General features: G+C 34.8%; 1 protein-coding gene and 1 pseudogene across 2 annotated transcripts in view; one reads left to right on the top strand and one right to left on the bottom strand.

Moving 5' to 3' along the window:
• Positions 1 to 1082: 1082 nt before the first annotated feature.
• LOC113110787 (MOB kinase activator 3C-like) lies at positions 1083 to 6181 on the bottom strand (annotated as a pseudogene).
• A 1869-nt stretch (positions 6182 to 8050) lies between these two features.
• The window catches only part of LOC113110786 (elongation of very long chain fatty acids protein 1-like), a 27228-nt gene continuing 11196 nt past the window's right edge, over positions 8051 to 24082 (top strand). The window contains exons 1-2 of one of the 2 annotated variants that reach the window (XM_026274968.1): positions 8051 to 8173; positions 8474 to 8551. The gene's annotated coding sequence lies outside the window, so the exon portion shown is untranslated. Of the gene's footprint in view, positions 8174 to 8473; positions 8552 to 21613; positions 21839 to 24082 lie in introns of those variants that run through there. The other variant, XM_026274967.1, reaches the window with a different exon arrangement.

Here is a 24082-nt window from a genome sequence, read left to right as displayed (position 1 = left end):
TGTAAAAATGTAGTACGAAAAAAAAAGCAACAAGTTTTAGATAATTAATTAAGTGTAACAGTGTCGGCAGAATTGTAATGGCACCAACCAAAAAGATAATCCTTTTTGAGTAACTGAAAATCTCCAAATAGTTGACTGTGATAACTCTCGCGTTTTAAAGAATTAAGGAACGTTACGAGCGTTTGTTATTGCGATCTATTATTTTATTGGCGCGAATCAGCGCGACCCGTTAAAGCCATATCATGACACAGATGTAAACATCAGCGAGCTGACCTTAGTATAGCTATTTGAGCTCGTGTAACAAACCAGTTATGTAAGTTATACGTTATACATGTTATGCATATAAAAAATAAAAAGACACAAACCTGGAAATTGTGGCCGAATGAGTCTAGCTGTGCTGTAACAATAACTGCCTCCACCATCCTGCGCTGAACAGCAGCAGACAGTGAGGAGGAGGAGGAGGAGGACATCCCAAAAGCGCCAACTGCCCTCCTACTGTTGAACGCTGTGGGGCATTTGCGAATCATACTATGATGACGAGTTGGTTCATGAATATTAATTAGGTTACATGATTGGGCGTACAGGGGAGACTACGAAGTCACGTAAGCATGAGCTACTGAATATTCATAATCTTAGACTGCGCTGACACGAATTTGATTCATATTCGTATTTCACACTGGAGAAATACCGGTTTCACTCACAGACAGACTATAAGTTTAGGGGGAATGCAGGATTGCTGGCGGTCAAATTTAATGATTAGACTCATACAAGGAATGAAACTCGATCTTTTAATGTTAACGTTGACTTCCGTGTCAGTAGTGGAGAGTCATCATAAAGGAGTTATGCAATCGCTATTGTGACGCAGCTGTTATGCTGTTATGTATTATTTTATTGAATCAGACTGTACTTTTATATTTCTTTATATTTGTTACGTTGAATACATCTTTATGTAGGGTAGTTCTGCTCACACACACAGGAATGTCTTAAATTAATATTTCATTGTTATGAGAAAGTTATGTTCTGGATTTTCTGATCCAATAAATAAGAATAAAGAAAGTATTGACATTTAAAAATGTTTGTATTTTAAACTTGCATGCAAAAAATTCATTGGCATTAAAACAGCACATTGTCAGAACAAAATATCTGAAATAAGAATACATTGGGTACTTATTCATCCTCAGTCACTATCTATGGTAATGGTTTCTTACTGCACATGCCCTGGTTAAATAAAGATACTAGCAAAGGCTTCTGCCCCTGCACTGGCACAGACACGAAAGAGCAAGAATTCAACCTCTCAAACTTGGCAGAAGTTTTAGACATCCCATTTCCAGACATATTATCCTCAGGAACAAATATTTAAACGGTTCTTTGGAGTCACGTGGTGAAATGCTCAAAAAAATGTATGCAGAATACTAAGCAATCAATGCATCTTTTCAGATCACAGCTCCAAAATATGAGATACAGTACATAAACAATTACTCTCTCAAGAACATGCGTTGAATTACTGGACCCACAAGTATTTCAGTAAGAAGCACAGATGAATTGCATTTTAGCTCATTTGTGAGTCTCTGATCTCGCCTGATCTCACATCAGGCCTTTGGTCTGAATGTTTGACATTTGGATTCCCATCCGTTCTCCACATCTTTCAGTTACAGATCTTCTCTGTCATTTCTTTCTGTGGAGACAGAAAGGACAATGTTATTAGGACATACATGTCAAGCATTTGCATAGTTGTTCATAAATCTTGCCAGTTAACTAAAGCAAAGTGCAGTCTCCTAACTGCCATTATCCATAATTATTGTTTTGTGTCTAATAACAATAACACAGTCACTAAAATAATTCACTTTTCAGTGCTTATTACTGTTCTGTTCACACACAGTTCAGAAATTCAATGCAGCATGTCCACAACCGAAGTGTACAATTAGTTGTTAATGACGTATTTAAAATGCATATCAGTGTTTTGTCATTACTGTATGTGCAATGAAAGAAATTATAGGGAATGTTTTGACTCATAGTGCTGTGAGATCTTGCTAGAAAAACTCCTAAAACACACATCCAAACATGAATTCTAATCCACATACCAAAATAAAGTGACCTGCATCTGCTTCTTTATTAACTCTGTAAACCAAAACATAAACAAAATACAACGGCTCTTTAGTTGGTGGTTTAGTTAAAACCACTGAACACAACGAGCTTAAGTTTTCTTCTGTTTGGTAAACTTGTGTTATGAAAACAGCACCCAGGTTGCCATGTCTACCCATTATAAGCAATGCTTATTAAGTGTTTAAGGCCTTGTTGTTTGGGGTCAGCAAATGTTTTAGAGATACAATGTAAGCAGGTATATGTCATGATATTTTAGTATGTGCTTATTTCCAAGATAACAGATTTGGATCTTGCGTTTTTATAGTAATATCTGGCAACACAGAGTCAAGCTGTTCCTCCTTCCCTGTGATTGCTTGCACCACAATTCGGAAATGTATTTAAATACATCACGTTCGGTTCTGTTCATTGCATAGAATTTCTGTAAATGTGGTACTTTTTTTAATTGTCACTGCCGTAAATCACTGAACTGTTCGTGTACAGAACAGGATTAAGCACTAAAGGTAAAGTGAAAGCTGCAGTGTATGTGATCACAGTAATGAAAGCACAGTGCTCTCACAAGCGGCTCCAGCTCCGAGTGGTCGATGAGGCTGAACTCAGAGATGAAGTAGTAGTAGTGTTTGTAGCAGGTGTTGATGTGGGCCTCAGCTCCCATACTACAGATCATGTCAAAGTGATGGATGTACACGTGTACAAACACCCGAAACAAGCGGCTCAGTATCTTCTTGCACACCTGCTGAAAGTTCTTTGGAAAAGGGACTCCTAAAATCAGAAGAAAACCAGCATCACACTCAAATCACATCACATTCACATCGCTGTATGATTTTCTTCCATGAGAAAATTCAAATGCTATTTAGGAGAGAAAGCACACAAAGTATGTCTCGAGGGTTTTCGGCCAATAGTTCAGTCTGTGGAATTATGAATAGTTGGCAGTGCTTATAAGTATAAGCTTCTGTAACTCTATCCAGTAATATTTTTTCAGACAGAAGTATGTGTCTGGTGTTCCCTGGCCCCACAAATTATACAGCAATTCCTGAGAAACGTAACTGGGTCATTTACTGTTAATATTTCTACGTCTAACTGTTTTTGTCTTATTTCCATTGATTTGTGTATCTCTGCTCAATTATTAATATATTAAGCTTTTCATAGTGATTAACTTATTACGGAGCCCCGCACATGACATGCAAGAAAAAATAAATAAATTGTGCGCACGATTTACTAATTCGTTCCCTCAATGTACTAAAACGTGCACACATTGAGGGAAGTATTAGTAAATCGTGCACATGATTTAGCCTAATATTTTTTACTGCATGTCATGCGTGGGCTCCGTAACTTACAGAGCTTAAAGGTCAATAAACAAATCGAGTGTCCACAATAAAGAAAAGGAAAAATCCAGTAATGCATATGTGCATTAAGTTCTTAGAAATGTGCTCTTTGTATAAGATATTTTCCTTATACCATAAATACTTATGATTTAAATAATTGTTTTAAAAATATTTATAAATAAATATATATAAAAAAAAAAAAAAAAAAAAATATATATATATATATATATATATATATATATATATACACTTTAAATATTAAAAAAATATATAATGTATTTTTTAATTTCATTGTTAATTCATAAAAATATTATACCATTTAATTTATTGAAAAGGATAAATTGTCAGATATTTGTAACTAAATATATCTGATAACAGTAACTAAAATTAACCTTAAAAAGCTCAACTAAAGAAACAAATAATAATAATAATAATTTGTTACTTGAAATAAAAATAAATAAATAATATATATATATATATATATATATATATATATATATATATATATATATATATATATATATATATATATATATATATAAACTACTAAAATGATAAAACTAAAACTAAAATGAAAAATATAAAAATAAAAACCAATTCAAATTACTAATAAAAACTATAATAAATCATAGTTTTTAATATATCATTGATTTTTCTGGAAAACATCTCTGACGTCACGTACCTACTCGTGTGGGAAGATGTCCTCATTGTTGATGAGCGACTCGATCCAGTTCATCAGGAGGTTCATGTATATAAGAGCAGGCAGTTTGGTGGGCTTCTTGTATTGATCCCCATCCTGCCACCTGTATTCATAACGTGGCCCTCCAGACATGATGGGACAGCTCTTCTCAGTGCAGAACTCGCTCACGGTCCCGTAGATGAGGTTGATACGATTGAAGAAATCCACCACATGCCACAGCTATCCAGTCATTAATGTTCTCCCCGTCTGGCAGCTGCACCACTTTCCTCAGGTCCAGGCCTGATTTCAGAGATGCTTGGGCTCTTTTGTACAGCTCAAAGCGCTGGGTTCCAGGTTCAAATCGCTTTCGAGGCCCGGAATGTTTTGTCCTTGCTGAAAACCTGACCCAGGCACAGAGCCATTGCTGAACTGAGCAGGGAGACGGAGTCGTCAGATCCAATCAGGATCTGGAAGATTGTGATTTTTCACTCGTATGATTCCCTGGGTCCTCGTCACATCCAGTAGGGAGTTTCTAGAGAGTGGAAAAACATATAAATGTATATTTATGTATGTTTATGCAACTGGGAAAATGCAGTGATAACATTTATTACAATAACCATGGCACAAATGTGATAAATAAAAATAATTAATAGCTGTTCTGAGATCCTGAATGTTTATATAAACAGTAATATTATTAAATGTTATATTATTATTTAAAGGAATTGTTTTCTGTTTTCATATATTTTAAAAGGACATTTATTCATGTGACGCAAAGGCTGAATTTTCTAATTTAATAAGGGGTTAATAGTTGAAATCCTGGTCATATATGAATGGTAATATTGTGAAATATTATTACTGGTTAAAACTTGTTTTCATATATTTTCAAATGTAATTTGTTCATGTGAGCCAAAGCTGAAATTTCAGCTTTCAAGTATTATTTTTCAAGAAGCATTCATAATTATTATCTGTGATGGAAACAATTTTAAGGAGTAATGTTTTTAAAGTAGAAACATTTTTAAGGATTCTCTAATAAATAGAACAGCATTTACTTGAACTAGAGATCTTATGACATTATGAACGTTTTTACTTTTTTTTGCATCCTTACTGAATAAAAGTATTAATTTCAAAAAAAAAAAAAAAAAAAAAGACTGACCCCAAATCTTTGAATGGTATAGTGCAAGTAAAGTCCATTAACAGACCACCACAAACAAACATTTCTTCCTCTCTATACATTCAGTTTCCCTTTGTGTTTTTTTCACCATCACCATTACTTCCCGTGTTTGTTGGAAGTGGTTTGAAAAGAGATCCATTCTTCTGTGGATTTCAGAGCTATTTAGCCCTACACTCAAACCCTGATTCTGTTTCCATTTAACATTCTGACAGTGTATCTGTGTTTGAGTCCATCCTTTCTTTGTCTCTTTGATTAGTGTTGTCTTTCTTTCCCTCTAGGTTTCTCTCTCCTCCCACAAATGTATTCACACACACACACACACAAAACAAAACATGCATTTCTGTCAGCTCATAGCTCATGTTGACTCACTTTGCAGGTCTGTTTCTGACACTTGTTGCTTTTACTGATAATAGATAGTATTTCATGCCATTAAAAGGCACTCAAAAAGCCTGCATTTCCATCACAGTTTTTTTATATGTAAAAAAGAAGATTTATATATTTGTCTATATATTTCTAATCAAACTGGTAAATATCCAGCCACTCTTTTAGGTAGATTTTGCAGTCTCACTTTAGATGTTAGCCTTAACTCAATTCATTCAACATGTGGAAGCAAAGAACAGAGGAGTCACTTGTCCACAGCAAACACTGACGTGTCTGATCATGCTTTTTCACACAAACTCTGACATTAACTCAAAGCATGGCAACAAAAGTTGCATCTCATCAATGAAAACAGATGAAAGCAAAGTAAAAAATGTAGACCTGTCTTTAATCCTGCCGTAGACACTTGGAATGTTGTGGGAAACCTGAAAAGATTCCCTCGCTCTCCTGTTCTCTCCGAGAGGGAGCAGAGCAAATCCAGAGAGTCCTGCGAGGATACTTTCTTGCATTCATCAGCCGGTCTTTGCCCTCCAAACTCAGTTAGGAATAGGGTTTAGAGTGAAAAAGCAAGACGAAAAGTTACTTGGCTTCCGTTCCTGTGTATGATGTCATATCCTGATTCCGTTGTCTGTTTTTGTGTGTCTGTGTGTGCGTGTCATGTGTGCTCAGGGGCCGTGTGAAGTTAAAAGGAAGGATTTCGTTGGTGGTGGGAGGAGTCCAGTCCCACATCCTCACAAACTCCACTGTCTTTGGCCTTTAGTATGAATGGAAACTTGAGAGGACTGTATCCCAGTCTGTCTATTACTATAAACTACACACTTTCCTCTTTCTCAGACTTTTTTTTTTTACCAACTTTTTATAATGTATAATAAATTAATTTATCATAAAATGGCAAACATAATATGTAATGTATTGTTAAGTATATAAAAATGCATTCAATAAAATCACTTTAAAAAATCTATTTGCATTTATTATTTAAAATATTGTTAAAATAGCGTTGTTTTTTACGAAGCTCATCGGTCTGAAAAGTGAGGTGTGCTCTGATTGGCCAGCTATCCAGTGCGTTGTGATTGGCCGAATGCCTCCAGTGTGAGCGACGATACGAAAACATTAAAACCCATTATAAACAAGGCATTTGTTGCATCCAGTGGGGACATAATTACGGATTATAATGACTTATACTGTCTTTTTATGCAAATTTAAAACCATGTCTGCATTTGTTATCTGAATATTTGAGTTAATCTGTTCTGGAAAAGTGTTGTAAATACAACTTAACCACTTATTTCTAGTCGTGTCCTCTTTTGGAAGGCAAAACAAAGTAGTTTTGCATTCACAACAAAACACACAGCACCTTCACGACATGGCGGTGGCGGAAACAACAATACTATAGCTATTTTTTCTTTGCGTGAACATTTGGGCGGCGTTATGCAAATCTTTCCACATCGTGACGTAGACATGTGGCGGCATGTTAGAACAAGCCGTTTTAAGAGGATGTGGTTGACTCTTAACTTTTATAAAGAATATTTCTTTGGATTTAAGACTTTAGTCTTTGCAAATTTACAGATCTTCTTTATGCACAGAGAGCTTGTAACACTCCAAAGAGAAAGGAAAAAATTTACATCTCATCATATGACCCCTTTAAAACTGAAATTAAATCCGAAAACTATTAATACTCAGCACTATATTGTGAAGAAATGTAATTACTTCTAGTAACCACTAGATGGAAGTAATGTTTTGTGTGCTGCCTGTCTTGGCCAGGACCTGCTTGTAAAAGAGTTTTATTTCCTGGTTAAATAACGGTCGAACAAAAGGAATTGGAGAGCTTAACTAAAGAGCTACTGACTGATGTCTGTTTACTAAAGTGTGTCATCCTGAGAAACTATTTCAACTATCGCCCTGACACCGTTTCAAGTTTGTCTAATCTGTGCTAGTCATCTTACTTGTCATGTTACAAATTCCCGTAATTTTTTTTGTGTATGTCATTCTGGAAGTCACACGGATATAAGGTCTATGCCACTTACGTAACATGAACGATGACAATAATGTGTCATTTTAAACACCCGTTTTGAGGAAAATGTACTTTGTGTTGCACTACCTTAGATTTAATTAAGGGAATACTTAGGAAAACCGAGACTGAAGTATGTGCATGTGTTATGTCTTTTCATTTTCATATCAGCTGCAGACAAGAATTCTCCCGAATGTACCTCACTGCCTCAAGAAGCAGAACAGATAGATACAACAGACATATAGATAGAAAAATAGGGAATCAGATAGATAGATAGATAGATAGATAGATCAAAAAATGAAGTATACTTATATTTGGAGACAGCCACTGCATGCTCTCTCTCTCTCTCTCTCTCTCTCTCTCTCTCTCTCTCACTCAGAGGGCTGGGTTGAGGCTACAAAACACCTGAGGGGAAACGTGAGAGTACAGTTGGATTTCGGAAGCAGGGCAGGACGAATGCACCGTCATTCCATCGTGAAGAGCTCTGAGACGAGCTCTGCTTCTTCATTTCACAGGTTGGTTTGTCCCGACAGATGTACATAGATAGTAAAGGAAGGTAATATTTTATGAGAGTTTAGAAAATTAACGTGTGTTTTTTTTTTTTTTTGTGGTGCCTGGTTAGATGAACAATTCAGCGTTCATTCGCTTTAATTGGATAGATGACTTCATTTACGCTTCTAAGAACGAAATTTCAGTTTTATGAATAAAAGTGTCATTTTGGAGAAGTACAGCAACTTCTGTTTGCCACGCCTCTCAAAAGCTGTGATTGGTCTAATCTCGGCTCGCGATCCCGTTCTTTCCTTTCTTTTGTTCAGGTGTGTCGTAAGAGGTCGTGATCGGAAGGAACCAAAAGCATTTTAACGATCTCCTGATAGCACTTGAACCGGTTACAGGTGAGTCCTAAATGATTTAAGACATCTTCTGTAGTTCAGTTCTATAAAACGTGTATTGCCATGGGAAATTTGCTGTATAACTTCGTATTGTGACTAACTATGCAAATGTAAAATACCAGAAGTGTAGTTTATAAAGGTGCATCTCAGTGAATTAGAATGTCTAGGAAAAGTTCATTTAATCAATTTCTACTCAAAATGTGACACTCGTGTATTAAATAAATTAAATGCACATAGACTGAAGTAGTTTAAGTGTTTGGTTCTTTTAATTTAGATGATTTTGGCTCACATTTAACAGAAACATACCAATCTCAACAAATTCTTCGTAAGACCAATAATAAAAAGTAAAATAAAAAACCTTTTAGTGAATTGTTGGCCTTCTGGAAAGTATGTTCATTTACTGTAGCCTACATGTACTCAATACTTGGTAGGGGCTCCTTTTGCTTTAATTACTGCCTCACTTCAGCGTGGCATGGAGGTGATCAGTTTGTGGCACTGCTGAGGTGGTCTGGAAGCCCAGGTTTCTTTGACAATGGACTTCAGCTCATCTGCATTTTTTTTGGTCTTTTGTTTCTTATTTTCCTCTTGACAATACTCCATAGATTCTCTCTGGGGTTCATGTCTGGTTAGTTTGCTGGCCACTGGCCAGTCAAGCAGACCAACACCATGTTCATTTAACCAATTTTTGGTGCTTTTGGCAGTGTGGGCAGGTGCCAAATCCTGCTGGAAAATTAAATCAGCATCTTCAAAGAGCTGGTCAGCAGAAGGAAGCATGCAGTGCTCCCAAATATTTTGGTAAACGGGTGCAGTGACTTTGGTTTTCAAAAAACACAATGGACCAACACCAGCAGATGACATTATACCCCAAATCATCACAGACAGTGGAAACTTAACACTCGACTTCAAGCAACTTGGGCTATGAGCTTCTCCACCCTTCCTCCAGACTCTAGGACCTTGATTTCCAAATGAAATACAAAACTTGCTCTCATCTGAAAAGAAGACTTTGGACCACTGGGCAACAGTCCAGTTCTTCTTATCCGTAGCCCAGGTAAGACTACTCAGGAGTGGCTTAAGAAGAGGAATACGACAACTGTAGCCAAATGCCTTGACACGTCTGTGTGTGGTTGCTCTTGATGCCTTGACCCCAGCTTCAATCCATTCCTTGTGAAGTTCACTCCAATTCTTGAATCGATTTTTCTTGACAATCCTCATAAGGCTGCGGTTCTCTCGGCTGGTTGTGCATCTTTTTCTTCCACACTTTTTCCTTCCACTCAACTCTCTGTTAACATGTTTGGATACAGCCAGCTTCTTTGGCAATGAATGTTTGTGGTTTACCCTCCCTGTGAAGGGTGTCAATGATTGTCTTCTGGACAACTGTCAGATCAGCAGTCTTCCCCATGATTGTGTAGCCTAGTGAACCAAACTGAGAGACCATCTTTAAAAGCTCAGGAAACCATTGCAGGTGTTTTGAGTTGATTAGCTGATTGACATGTCACATATTCGAATTTGTTGAGATAGTGAATTGGTGGGGTTTTAGTTAAATGTGAGCCAAAATCATCACAATTAAAAGATCCAAAGACTTAACTACTTCAGTCTGTGTTCACTGAATTTATTTAATACACGAGTTTCACAATTTGAGTTGAATTACTGAACTCTTCCTCATACTGGCAGGCTTATTCAATGCATAATATTTTCTCGAGATTTCTCACAAGATCTCTGTTTTTAGTGCATTTAGCCAAAAAAAAAAAAGTATAGTCTTGATTTTGCTGTGAAATGTTTACAACTCACAAACTTTACGAATGACCAGAATAAGAAACGATCACTAGAAGTTTTTTAAATGGATCATACATTATCGAATACCTAGTGCTTTAGTTTTACTGTATTATATTTTCCCCTAGATTTCAGTGTTTTTTGTGCATTGTGTCAAAGTTCAGTCTTGATTTTGCTGTGATCACATCATGGACGAAGTTATAGGCAACCGTGCTTTCACGTGGCTGCTTGTTTCTGTGTAATGCTGGCTCTCGGTTTTATCAGAAGCAACTTACGGTGCATTACATTGTAATATGGGAATCAAACCCCCTTACTAAACCCATGCACTGAGCTGCAGGACCAACAACATATGTTTGATTTGAGAGGGATGGGGTTAATATTAGTAAAACATCTCAGTTAGATCTCTTCTTTCAGTTCTGCTAGGGTTACTTGCTTCAAACCGATAGACGATTGTTCTATAGTCTATAAGTTATAGTTTACCCCAAGAATGAGACTTCTTTGATCATTTACTCGCCCTCATGTCATTCCAAACCCAAATGATGACAGAATTTACATTTATGAGTCAACTATCCTTTAAAGCAGCACTTGTCTGTATTTTAATAAATGTTTTATTCTGCATCTGAAGAAGAGGCGGTGGACAACTAGGTTTCACCCATTTGTCAGCAAGCAGTTTTCTGTCATTTAAAATGTAATATGTTTTTCTGAGTAAGTATGTTTAATTGTTACATAAATAGGCTATATCTGTTATGCTGAATCATTTTGGAACTTTATTTTGACATTTTATTTTCACAATAGTTATTTTAAACATTAAAGCAAACACTTGCATTTAAAAAGCTTTCTATGTATATAAAATTAAATTTGTAAATTTAATTAGATGCAGACACCGAAATGGGACTCCCTTTCAGAAACGTTTGACCTTGGCCAAAAATAAGTAAAGGTGACCAGTCCCTCATGGTAATGTTATGTAATGATAAAATAAAAGCTTGAGAAGCTTGTTTACTGACTTGTTTGTAGTAAAAACTAAAGTGTTTACTACACACACAAAAAAGCTGCCACGCCTTGTAACACAAATTCTATTTAGTTAAGCTTGAATTGCTTAATGAATGAAGTGTTGCGCTCCATCGAGTCATGTTTTAACCGAACCTAAGAGAAGAGCTTTATCTCGGTTGTGTTGAAAGACCGTTTCGCTTGCTAAGTGTTTTGCAAGTTTCCTCTTTACAGTTCTGTTAGTTTCCGCCGAAGGGATGAATGACACCTTGCCAAGTTTTTAAGCTAAGTAAACGCCCATTAACATTTAGCATTTTCTTTGTGGGCTGGTCGCCGCTTTGTTATTATAAGAGGAAAGATCACACAGTAACACTAATATTAGGCAGGTTTCACTTGTTAGTGTATTGTTGTATGTATTGTTGGTTATATCTCAATGTTTATGTGCACTATAATAAACTTAAGTCATTTTCACCTGTCAAAGGTGCCTTTGGGAAGAGTCACAAGGGTTTTCTGGAACATTCAGTGTATAGAAATAGTTCAGAAGATACATTAAAAAATATATATTTTAGAAATGTGCAAGTCTTATAGCAAACCAAACATGTGCATATAAAAAAAATATTATTAGACATAAGAAAAATTAATAATCTGTTACATATGCATGTAGGTCACAATGCAGAAGAAAAGATCTGTCACTACTTCCGTTTCAATGCAACGTTAATTTAAGATTCCCACTTCTTTTTTTCTTTTTTTTGGTCATTTGCTTACAGAAGTGAGAAATGTGGAAGTTCTGGTTTGAAATGACTGTGCGTGATTTTTTTGAGTAATTTTGTGTGTTACAAAATCGGATATAAACCTTGAAATAGAAAGGTTTTAATAAGTGTGCAAATTAAAAACATTTCAAATACATTATTTAGTTCAACCAAAATGAACATTCTGTCATGATTTACTGACCTTCCCGTTCTTCCAAACCTGTATGAGTTTCTTTCTTCTGCTGAACAAAAAGAAGATATTTTGAAAACTGTGCAATCAATCAAATACCTGCTGGTACCCATTGACATCCATAAGATTAAATATTATGGCAGTCAGTGGGGACTAAAAATATTTTCCTTTGTTTTCAGCATAAGAAGGAAACTCATACAGCTTTGGAACAACAGAAATTCCATTTTTGTTTGAACTATTCCTTTAAAGTTGATGATGCAAAATAAATAAGATTTATGTAAGCTTCTGAACAATTTCCAGATCAAATAAGCAAAACTGTGAAGTGAAGTCTTAAGAAGTCCCAAAGATGCTTTGAGCCATTCTGAAATAATTCAGGAGAACAGCTTTCAGATGCAATTTGAGTGCATTTAATCATATTGTAATCATATTGTTTTTTAATGTATTTTTCATTTTAATTATTATTCAGATATTATGATTTAAAATTATTTTTGTATGTAAGCATTTTCTCTAGTGGTCCCAGACTTTTTGTCCCCACTGTATCTGTGTTTTAAGGTAACACTTTATTGTCCCTGAGGGAAATTTGTCTTAGGGGCAGAAATACAATCACCAGATCACATAAAATACATGGTAGTAAAAAAAAAAAAAAAAAAAAAAGTATGCAGCACCGTAACATATACCGTGAAAAAAAAAATTATATAAAATAATTAACCTTAAATAATTAACAGACTGCAATGGTAATATCAGTTACTCTTATGCTTTTTGGTGAAGAACTGCTTGAGATGTTTGGTGCATGTGTCATCGACAGTGTTTCGGTGCATGAGGTGGAAGCGCTGACACTCCACGCTCCTGCACTACAAACACATTTCTCGGCATTGTAGAATCAAACAATTACATTGTAGTTTAATTCCATTCATTCTTGAAACGAGACATTCCCCTATGACATACTCGTTTTTCACTCATTCCTCTCATTGTGCAGCACTGAGTAAGACTCATCAGAGCTCTTCCCTAATGTGACAGCTGGCACGCTTCAGTCTCTCATCCTTCTGTAGTCTGGGATTTGGTTTATTTTAGGGAGAGTACCTTTTGAAAAATACTTTACTAATACTTTCATTTCTTTGATGGCATTAATGGCATACAGTGCACAGTGGTGTTCTTTGTTGTTTCAGTGCTTCCTTTTAATATAAGTAACCTTAAAGGGACAGTTCACCTAAAAGTTCAAATTCTAGTAAACTATCCATTTAATATTCTGGATTACATTTAATATTATTTTTGCCCAGTTCACCCGGAAATTAAATGTCTTCTACTGTGGAGCACAAAATGATTTATACCCTATAATTTCAAGCAGCTCTTTTCCACACATTAAAAATGAATGATGAGTGTGGCTGTTTATCAGATTTACAGTGAATTGCTTAAATAACAGGCTATTCCTCACACAATTCTGTTCAACAAACATGGAATATGCTGCAGTTTTCAGTGCGATCGATTGATCGACTGATTTGTATGTTTTGGAGTTTGACAGTCCCTGGTCCCCATTCACTTTCACTGCATTTGAAATACCAAGTTGTAACAGTATCGGGGTGAGTAAATGATCACAATTTTCATTTTTGGGTCAGGTTTCTGTTACCAAGGAGTTCTCATAGCAAGATTACACAAAACATTTGTATCTTGGCGTAATCGTTATGCTGGATTGCCATGGTTCCATGATGCATTGTTATTAGAGGAGCCATGTGTTGTGAAGCCCTCAATGAGGAACGACGGGGAGTTTGTGAAATGCGAGAGCATTTTTACCCTCTTTGTACTTTGCTGGTCTTAGCTGGTTTAAAGTCACCCAGTCTGGTCTTCTGCTGGTTTAGTAAGCTGGTCTTCTAACCTGAACTTCTACAAAAAGCCCCAAATCTCTCTGAAACTGCACTTGGTGACTGATGTGTTGTATTCACTTTATGTTTATTCGACCCAGGCCAGATGTTTATCTGCTGGTTTTGGTGTATGGCCCATGCATTTTGATTAAGGGTCATGAAACCCCTGTTTTCAGCAGCGGTTTCTCACCAAAGTTTAAAGAAATACTGCAAAAATAGGTGTGGAGTGTAGGGTAAACAGCTTTGAAGCTTCACACAACTGCATGCATGCATACATATCAAACAAATACGCACACAAGGTCCTGGAAGATGGGTTTTGTTTTCCGACTGCTCAAAGTATAAAATACCATGCTCATGTTTCTCTGAAAAGCAATGAAACACAGTTTTTCTATTTTGCATGTGCATCCCTTGCCAAAATGTGTGTTATTGTTTTGGTCTGTGTAATTCCACCCATTCACAGTTAACCCCATCATTATCATCATCATACCCATTTCAACACTGTGAGTTGGTGGGAAACACAGCGTATTGCAGTTATGGAAGCCAGCTAATAAACTGGGTCAGATATCCCAGTTCTATGATCGGATGTGGATATATTCAACTGACAGTGCAAGGCTCATTGCCTTCTGTGGTCAGTTGCATTTGTTCTTGTTCCGTCTCGTCAATCTGGCAACCCGTGTCAGAGTTGAGTCTGAGTGGGAAGGGGTGGGAGAAATGGCATTTTGCATGAGCGAATATTCCAACCAAGCACTCACTCACACATTGCACATGTTTTTTGCAATGTAAGCAGTCAGGCCTGTAAGAGTGGTTTGGCTAAAAGGAGCTGCGTTTATTAGTTTGCACTTCTCTCTGTTCACACCTGCAGTTTTCTTTAGCACCCCCCGTGTAGAAGCACACGCTGACACAACTTATTACAATTACCTCAACACTATCTTATATTTATTATCCACTCTGTAAACACACACCCATGCTTTGTGCTAATTATTCTGAGACTCCCAGAATAGTTCAGATTTTATTGCAGGGCTGAAGTTGAAAGGAGCACCAGTGAGAACCTCAATGCCAACGTTAACATAATGAACTATACAGTCTATGATAAGGACAATGCATTTTAATATAATTCAAGTTAATTTAAGCAACTGAATATTTCGCAAAAGATATATATGATATATATTCTCATGTGGAAATTATATCTAAAGGTCAGTAATATACCTATATTGTGAAATATTATAAAAATTAATGTCACAGCCTTTTGTAACAGAATTGTAGGGCAAGATTGACTATTTGTTTTTCCTAAAACGGTATTAATATGTGTTTTTTATTTGGTAATTAATTGACTTTAAATATTAAGGAAATTATGTTTGGCTAATGTGAGTGCTTTAATAAAGCATGTTGAATTTTTTTAATTATATTTTTGATAAATATAATAAAGTAGGCTTACTTTTGCATAATTGAAAATTTATTATTTCTTGTTTGGTTAAAAGTATTGCTCATTTATTTTTTTCATTTAATGACCAGAAACAGCTCTGTTTTAACTGAGTTTTTAATTGTAAGTCTGTGCAGTGATTGTTAAGGTTTAGGTCTATCTAGGGGTATATTATTTGAGAAATAAATGTAATTGTTAAAAATGAAAATGATTTGATGAAATAATGAAATATATTGTGATTTAAAATTTGTATTTCCAGGTTTGCTGCGCTTGTTTGTATAATAAATAAATAGTCATTGTGTTATAAATAGTTAGTGCTATTGTAATATTTAATTGAAAAAATAAAATCGGGTATTTAAGAAAGATCCTTTTTAATCTACAACTGTAAAATTACAATACAGTTTTTTTCATGGCTGTCTTCATTTTTCAAATGTTAAACCATTGGTAAATTGCAGGGACTCTTTTTATTTTTTTCATTTTTTTTTTTTTTGGCAACAGTTTATAAGGGCTTCTCATCTGAAGTTCTGGAAGATGTTTGGCGCATGTTGTGTATTGTGATTGAAAACCTCATTCCTTACTTGTGCTATAGAAATAATCTCTAATAAAGTGGAAAATAATGGTGACTTCTGTTTTGTCAGCATACAATACTGATCCTAACGGAAAGCAACTGTTTTGTTGCTAAGTTGCTCCTCGGGTGAACGCAGCTTCTTGTTTGAAGTTCACTCATAACCACACCCTTACCTCAACAGATCTCTTAACACCTACACAGAGAGCATTTGTAATGGGATAGTCCCAGATTATCATGAGTACAGTTAGTCTTTTTGTTTAGAAAAGAAAAAAAGGGGGTCAGAGTTTCTCTCCAAAGCCTAGTTGAGCAGTGAAAGGAATTTACCGATGCGACTTGTCATTTACAAGCAGTAATAATACAAACGCAATAGCAGTAGTAACAGGAGACATGCAATTTCTGTCAAACCTGTTAAGTTTTTGGTCTTGACTGGCTGGAATGAGAGTCATTTCCTTGACTCTGTGTCATTACTGATTCACGTCTTTGACGGAAAGCTGTCCTGTCTTGTTCCTCTTCAGATCAAATGTCTGATAGTAATTTTATGAATTGTTTTGTTCAAAAAAATGAAACCGAGTAACTTCTTGTTATCTGGGTTTTAGATGTAGAATTTAATTTCAAATTTCCGTAGAATTCCATTCAATAGTTTTGAAGAATTTAATTTATCCTGGCATTATAGTTATTTTTTTTAATGTTTTTGAATGTCTCATGCTCACTAAGGCTTCATTTATTTGATACTATGAACATTTACAAATTAAAATAATCTTTCTATTTGAATATTTATAAAAATGTATTAATGTAATGCAAATCTTTTTAGTTTTTAGTTATCACTCCAGTCTTCAGTGTCAAATACAGAAATCATTTTGTGCTGAGTTGTTGCTCAAGAAACATTTTTTTGTTTTTTGTTATTATTATTATTATCAGTTATTATTATTAATATTTTTCTGGAAACTGAGATAAAAAATATCAGGGTTCTTATGAAGTTCAAAAATGTTTAAGTTTTATGTAACAGATTGTTATTTTTATAGTGTTATTTTATGTAACAGATTACAATTGATTATGGATTATGTAGCTGGATTACAAAAATTAAGTACTTGTAATTGCATTATATTCATTTTTTTTAATGCTCATCAGACTACAGTTAATTTTTTCAATTGGTTATATGATTATTCACAAATTATTATTCTATATATATTTTTTATTTTTTTATTTTTCTGGATTCCATTTTTCCAAATTGAATTTTTCTGTACTTCATTTTAATGGTTAAATTCAATTTGATTCATCAAAAGCATGCCTAATTAACAGAAATCATGAAACTTTCAATATTAAACAGCAGTTTATTAAAAGTTTAACAAAAATTAAATTTTTAAGACGCTATGATGTTTTTTTTATTTATTCTGCTTTCCATTCATTTTTCTGGACTCCATTTGAATCGTTTCATTAAATATTAATAATCAAAAGCATCTCTAATTAATTTATTTTATATAAAAATAATTGACATTGTCCAGCAATACTTTGTTACACACACACTAATCATCATTAAGGGGGTTCATTGAGCAGTCCAACAGGCTTGATCAGCCTGAGACACTGATCTCCTGTTTACAATGAGTCTCTAAGTAATTGAATTGTACTGGTGAACTTGTCTCAAAGTCTGAGAGCGCATCTCCTCAGGCATCTCAGCTTTCACCGACTTGACTTGACATCCAGCAGTCCTCTAGTTCTGCAGAGCCGTTGTGTCTATTTTAGCTGTGGTCACCCGGAAAGAAAAACAATCATGTGAGGAGTCTTTGTGCATCTGCTAATGAGTAAAACCTTATTGATTTCCTAAAAAACTGTCTGTAGAGCATCCCCTAAAGTTTGTTGAAGCTGTTAATGCTTACCCTCCAGCCAATCCAAACCTGAATATTTCGTCTTAAATTCTCACCGATTTTCATGTTTGGTGTGGTCTTGTGTAAAGTTTTCTGCAGTGAATCACAAGTTTGTTTTTGGTCAAATTAGATGACATGTGGAAATCCTGAGATACTTCTGCTCTGTTCTTTCTTAAGGCTCATGTTCACATTGTTAGTCATCATGTCAGATCAGTGTGTTTACTCTCTGGTGTGTAGCTGCATTGGTTTCTATAGTATTGGTGACTGTGAAAGTTGAATATCACGTCATTTTGAGTGGCTCTCACCACCATCACTGTGTGCCGTGTGACATATGGAGTGTGATTTTATTGTAGATCTAGGAAAATAGCTGCTGACATTTCATTCTTAACCATTATGTCATGAGGTTGATGATATCAAAAATGCATGACTTGATAAAAACATGAAAAAGAAGTGCATGAATGTTTCTTTGTATTTTCTGTTCACACTTCATAAAACAGATCAGGTCTGAATATGGATAGACTTAGTGCCGTTGGACATGATGAAGACCTGACTGGTCACTGGTTTTCATTTCATTTTAATTTATTTATTTATTTTTGGAGCTGCATTTTTACTGTGTAGAAAATTTGTACCTGTTTATTATTTGTTAATTAACTAATTATTTCTATTATTTTTTTATTGGTGCAAACATTAAGTTTAAGGTAAGCATTAAACACATTTTATTTGAGTATTAACATCCAGTCATTGTAAAATATATTGTTATAATTGTAAAATATTTTTTAACTTCGTATTTGGTGTTAAACACTTTTTGTTTTAGCCAAATATTTGTTTAATAGATTTTGTTTTAAACTTTTTTTTTATCAAGTTAAAAATGTGTTTTGTTTTACTATTATTAATGGTGATTATCATATGGTTGAAGTTTTAATAAGTTTTCATTTTAAAGTTTTGATAATAAAAAAAAAATCCATGTAAAAATTATTATTTAACGAAAAAAAAGCGTGATCTTTGTATCAACATTTTTTGGATCAGGTTCATTTTTTGCATTTTCGCATCTGTAGCAAGCATTTTGATAGGAAAGGAGGATGAATACAAAGAAAAAGCATACGAAAATTTCGGACTTGGTGTGCAGAGACCTTGAGGCTATTCAGATTCAGACCTGATGCGTTTTATTTAGTGTGAAAAGCAAATAGATAGCAATGTTTATGCATTTAAAAAAATCATTTACGAAGCATATTTATTGTGATTTATTGCAGCAGTTCATTAAGCTATAGGCTCAGCGTTGAATGTGCCATGCCAACAGAATGTACTGTAATGAAGTCTGGATCTGTATTTGATGTTGCATATTCAAGATTAAGGCTAAGATATTTAAAAACCTTTGGTTTTGAACACACCCTCTACAATGAATGTAGCCCCCCAATCATGCATCTCCACACAGCTTTGCTTATATTAAATGGAGTATTCAGCCTGTTTATGTAACTAAAAGAGGTACGTGGGCATTTTACAACGGTCTGTCCAAATCATCCTGCATATGTTTATGCAGATTTCTTTTCAGACTGGACATAGTTCATTTTATTAGCATGAACATGAAAGCTTAGCTTTTAGATTTAGGTTATGCAAAGCGAACACAAGGTGTTTTTTTAAATAATGATCCATGTATGGTTACTGAGGGCCGTGAACTTGTTGGTCTTGAAGAGGTTTTTTATTTATGGGGAGTTAGTGATTTTATAGATGCTGGCTTTGTGTTGCAGGCTGTGTTTCTCTGTTGTCCTGCTGGTTCGAGCGGGTGGTGTGCAACAAAAGCCCTCTTCATCATTACAGAGTCGCACTGATTTCTCGCCTCGGCTTGTGAATAATATTATAGGCACGGGCTGGGGTGGGGTGGGGGGTACTTCGGTTTTCAGTACTACAATAAACACAGTATACTGTACATTCAGGGTGATATTATTGGTAATATCGTGATTATTTGATTCGCCATGTTTTGTGAGTAGTTGTGGTCTCTTGCAACTCACATTGAAAATGAATTGAGTGTGAACTCCCTTAAAAACATCAGTAGTAAAATCAGTGTGTATGTTAAATGAATTAGTGTGAGTCAGTTCAAACTGTCTGATTCAAGTATTTGTTTGGATCATCACTCAAAATTGTTCACGGTGTCTGCATGCATTGTATTTTCATCTTTTAAAATGTTTAGGGAAAAAGCTACTTTTGTTTTAATTACTAATACATTGCTATATGAATCCATATGAATATAAATATTAAATGCATTTTCTTGTGTTTACTTGAAATAAACATGTCTAGACTATTTTTTGCTATTATTTGTATTAATCCATTTTTAAATCACTTAAAAGACTAGTAGATGAAAAGACTAATATTGATTAGTGATAAAAAATGTGCATCTTATGAAAAGCAGTTTGCTCATATACATTCAGAGACAGTAAAGACATCCATAATGGTACAAAATATTTCTGTACATCTCAAAAGAAAAGCTTCTGACACTACTGATATTTGCTAGTTAGTAATGATAAAGATAAATATTCTTCCCTAAAAAGGTGAAACGCAGTAACATATCATTTAGTTTTTTTTTTAATTTTGATTCATATAAAAAAATATTTTGCTAAATATATGCATTAAAAATAAATGTCATGCTCTGCATTATAGAAGTATAGTAATATATATTTGTGATTTGTGTGTGTGTGTGTGTGTGTGTGTGTGTATCGGTATTGAAAACCTACTGAAATGGTTGGGGACAGTAAGATGTATTTATTTATTTATTTTTAAAGTAATTAATAATTTTATTTAGCTAGGACACATTACATTAATCAAACGTGGCGCTAAAGACTTTTACATTGGTAGAAAAAAAATCTTGAACATGAAAGTGCATGATCCAAACCTTCATGACTGAAAACATTTTGTAAGATGATTTCGATGTACCATTTTCATGGTAATGCAATGTTTGATTTTAAAATGAGTTTCAAAGGATGAATTTTGAGATTTTAAGTTTTCAGTGATTTCTAAAGTGTGAGAGAGAAAAAGGCAACAAAGAAGACTTTTTTCTTTTTTAACTCCTGTTATGATGTTGGTTTTTGAGGTGCACACTTGCCATAAATTAATCCATTTCTTTTCCTACATAATTTTTTACAAAAAAGATTGGCAAAATATCTATTTAGTAGTCTTAAACCTTTTCAACGATATATAGTTTGTCATGATTAGATTAGGATTTAATTGTAATATAGTGAAGTAAACGTAGGCGGGGTGACAGTTAACAGGTTAAAGAATTCAGGAAAAAAAAGTATCAGTTTCCACAAAAAGAGATTGAGCAGCTGACTTCTCTTCAACGTAAGAAATGTTTCTGATTTCTGGAAGATCCTGCGACACAAGACTGATGGAATAGCTGCTTTTCATCACAAGAATAAATGAAAAAACACTTTTCTATTTTAAAATGTATTTCAAATTGTACGAATTAACTGTATTTTTGAATCAAATCAATGCAGTCTTAGCGAGCAAAAGAGATGGGGACTACGGACTACAGCTGTTGAACCGTAGGTTAAAAGTTAGCTCTCTCTCTCTCTCTCTCTCTCTCTCTCTCTCGATCTCGCTCGCTCTCTGTCCCGCTCCCATTTTCAGTCTCTCTCTTCCAGTTTGCTGTCTCAGAGCCAGTTATTCATCCACAGAGTGAGTCAGGGAGGGAGGGACCGGGAGGACAGCCGTACCAGTCGTATCTCTAACACACACACTTATCCTCTGTCTTTTCCTTCCACTTCTCCTTCTCTGTTGCTCCCCTCTCTCTCTCTCTGTCTCTCCCTCTCTCCACTACCGCGGTCCTGGTTTCTTTCTCTATCAGCCGTGAGCCGCCGGCACTGATCAGGACTCTCAGAGGAGGCAGGAGTTTATAAGGTGAGACTTTTTCCGTTTGTACTTTCCCTTGTGCTTTCAATGAAGTGGAGACTTCACAAACGGCTTTCATATCATGATTCTTCTCTTCCATTTGTTTATTATTAACTCCGAATGTGTTGGTTTTTTTCGTGGCATGATTGACTCACAGGATGCCTGTTGATCTGCAGACTGTGTGTAACCCCACCCTTACCGTTTGCTCATGACAAGCTTCGCTTTGACTTCTTAAAACTTTCCCTTCTGCCCATAAATGGAAGTGTTATTCAAAAGTGAACTTGTTATGCAATCGTAATCGAGTGATTTGTGCTGACTCTCTTGATGTGTAGAGAAGGGAAGACCGATTATGAGTTATTAGCATTTTCTGCTGTCTTTTTCTGCTTGTGGTTTTTGACCTGATGTGTTCTGGTCACATGACAAGCGGCCTGAGAGCAGGGTGGTTCCCCGTCTATGCTAGCAACCGTGTCATTTTACGCCTGCCTGCTAATTCTCAAAAATCTGAGTTAAGGGGCCGGATATGGGTTAATGTTTTCCTTATGTTGAGAGATGGAGAAAGCGGGGGGACGAGGGACTAGACCTCTCTGATCCTAAACACTAACATACGATGATACAACTTTGATGAGGGTGCCTTTACCATAAATGGTGACTGTGTTGGTCTCTTGTTCCTGTCTTCTCTTTAGGGAGCAGTGCTGTGTTGTGAGCTTTGGCTTTGGCTTTCACTCAATGACTAGTTGATTGTAATCTGATTTTGTTCATTCGGGTTCAGTACAGTGCTGTTGCCAGTTGGTCTAGACGTTGGATGACACTGATCATTTCTAAAGTGAAGTGCTTTGTGCTGAAAGCCTTGTAGAATGTGTCTGGGTCATATTTTTCACAAAAATCTATTTTTCTATTTTAAGGGCATTATGCATTTTTATCACTATTTGCACGACAACTAAGCACTTTTTCTTGAAATTATCATTAACATAATGTAAAAATCTGTTTATTATTACTGTTATGGTCAAAAAAAAATATTTTAACAAAACATTTGAGTAAGACGAGGTAAACTGTTGTAATGGTAACTTTACTGTAATAAAATAAAAAGCCATTAATTACAGTAATAAGAATTACTAGAGAGAATAATCACTGATTTATAATGTGATTTTTTTTTTTTTACATTTTATTTAATTTATTGAGCAAAATATGAACTGTAAATGCCATGGTTTAGTGAGAATTATCTATTTTTTATATTTACATATATTCAAATAATATAATAATTATATATATTTAGTGATGCAAAGCTGAATATTATGAATCAGCATCATTACTCCAGTCTTCAGTGTCACATGATCCTTCAGAAATCATTCTGATATGCTGATTAATTATTAGAATTAGCAATGTTGGCAACAGTTCCAATTTTTGTAAACTGGGATACGTTTTCAGGATTATTTGATGAATAAAAAGTTAACAGCATTTATTCTAAATATAAATCTTATCAATTTAACACATCCTTGCTAAAAAGTTTGAATACCTTTAAAAAAAGAAATAATAAAAAATGATTGTTTATTGAAATGTTTATGTTTTGAAATGAAATTTTTATTGTTAGAAAATATTTCTATTTTAAATAAATGCTCTTCTTTTTAACTTTTTATTCATCAAAAAACCCTGAAAAAGTATCACAGGTTCCAAAAAAAAATAGGAAGCACCACAACAGTTTCCAGCACGGATAATAAATCAGCATATTAGAAGGATTTCTGAAGGATCATGTGACACTGAAGACTGGAGTAATGGCTGATGGAAATTCAGCTTTGCATCATAGAAATAAATTATATTTTAAAGTATATTAAAATAGAAACAATTATTTTATATTGTAATATTATTTTGGAAGATTACTGTTTTTTCTGTATTTTTGTTAAAAAAAAAAAACGCAGCCTTTTTTTAAAAAAACAAGTCTTACTGATCCCAAACCATTTAGAGATTGTGTGTGTGTGTGTGTGTGTGTGTGTGTACAGCAAATATATATGTATATAATAATAACATGACCTTTACTGGGTATTGCTGCAAATGTTTTTACTGTAGTATTACTGAAATTAATTACTGATATCTCATGAAGGACACATTCACACCTTTCATAGAATTGTCTTTGTGTTCAGTATAGTCGTCTTAAACTCACTGTTTCTTGTGTAAATTAGAGGTTTTTTTAGTCTTGAGGTTTAAAGCATGCACTCCTCCCAAGAACATGTTTGCACAACATTTCATCAGGAGAGTCGA

The sequence above is a fragment of the Carassius auratus genome, chromosome 11, assembly GCF_003368295.1.
Source record: "Carassius auratus strain Wakin chromosome 11, ASM336829v1, whole genome shotgun sequence".
Classification (NCBI taxonomy): Eukaryota; Metazoa; Chordata; class Actinopteri; order Cypriniformes; family Cyprinidae; genus Carassius; species Carassius auratus.
The sequence above is the reverse complement of the archived record's forward strand: the minus strand, read 5'-3'. Positions and strand labels throughout refer to the sequence as shown.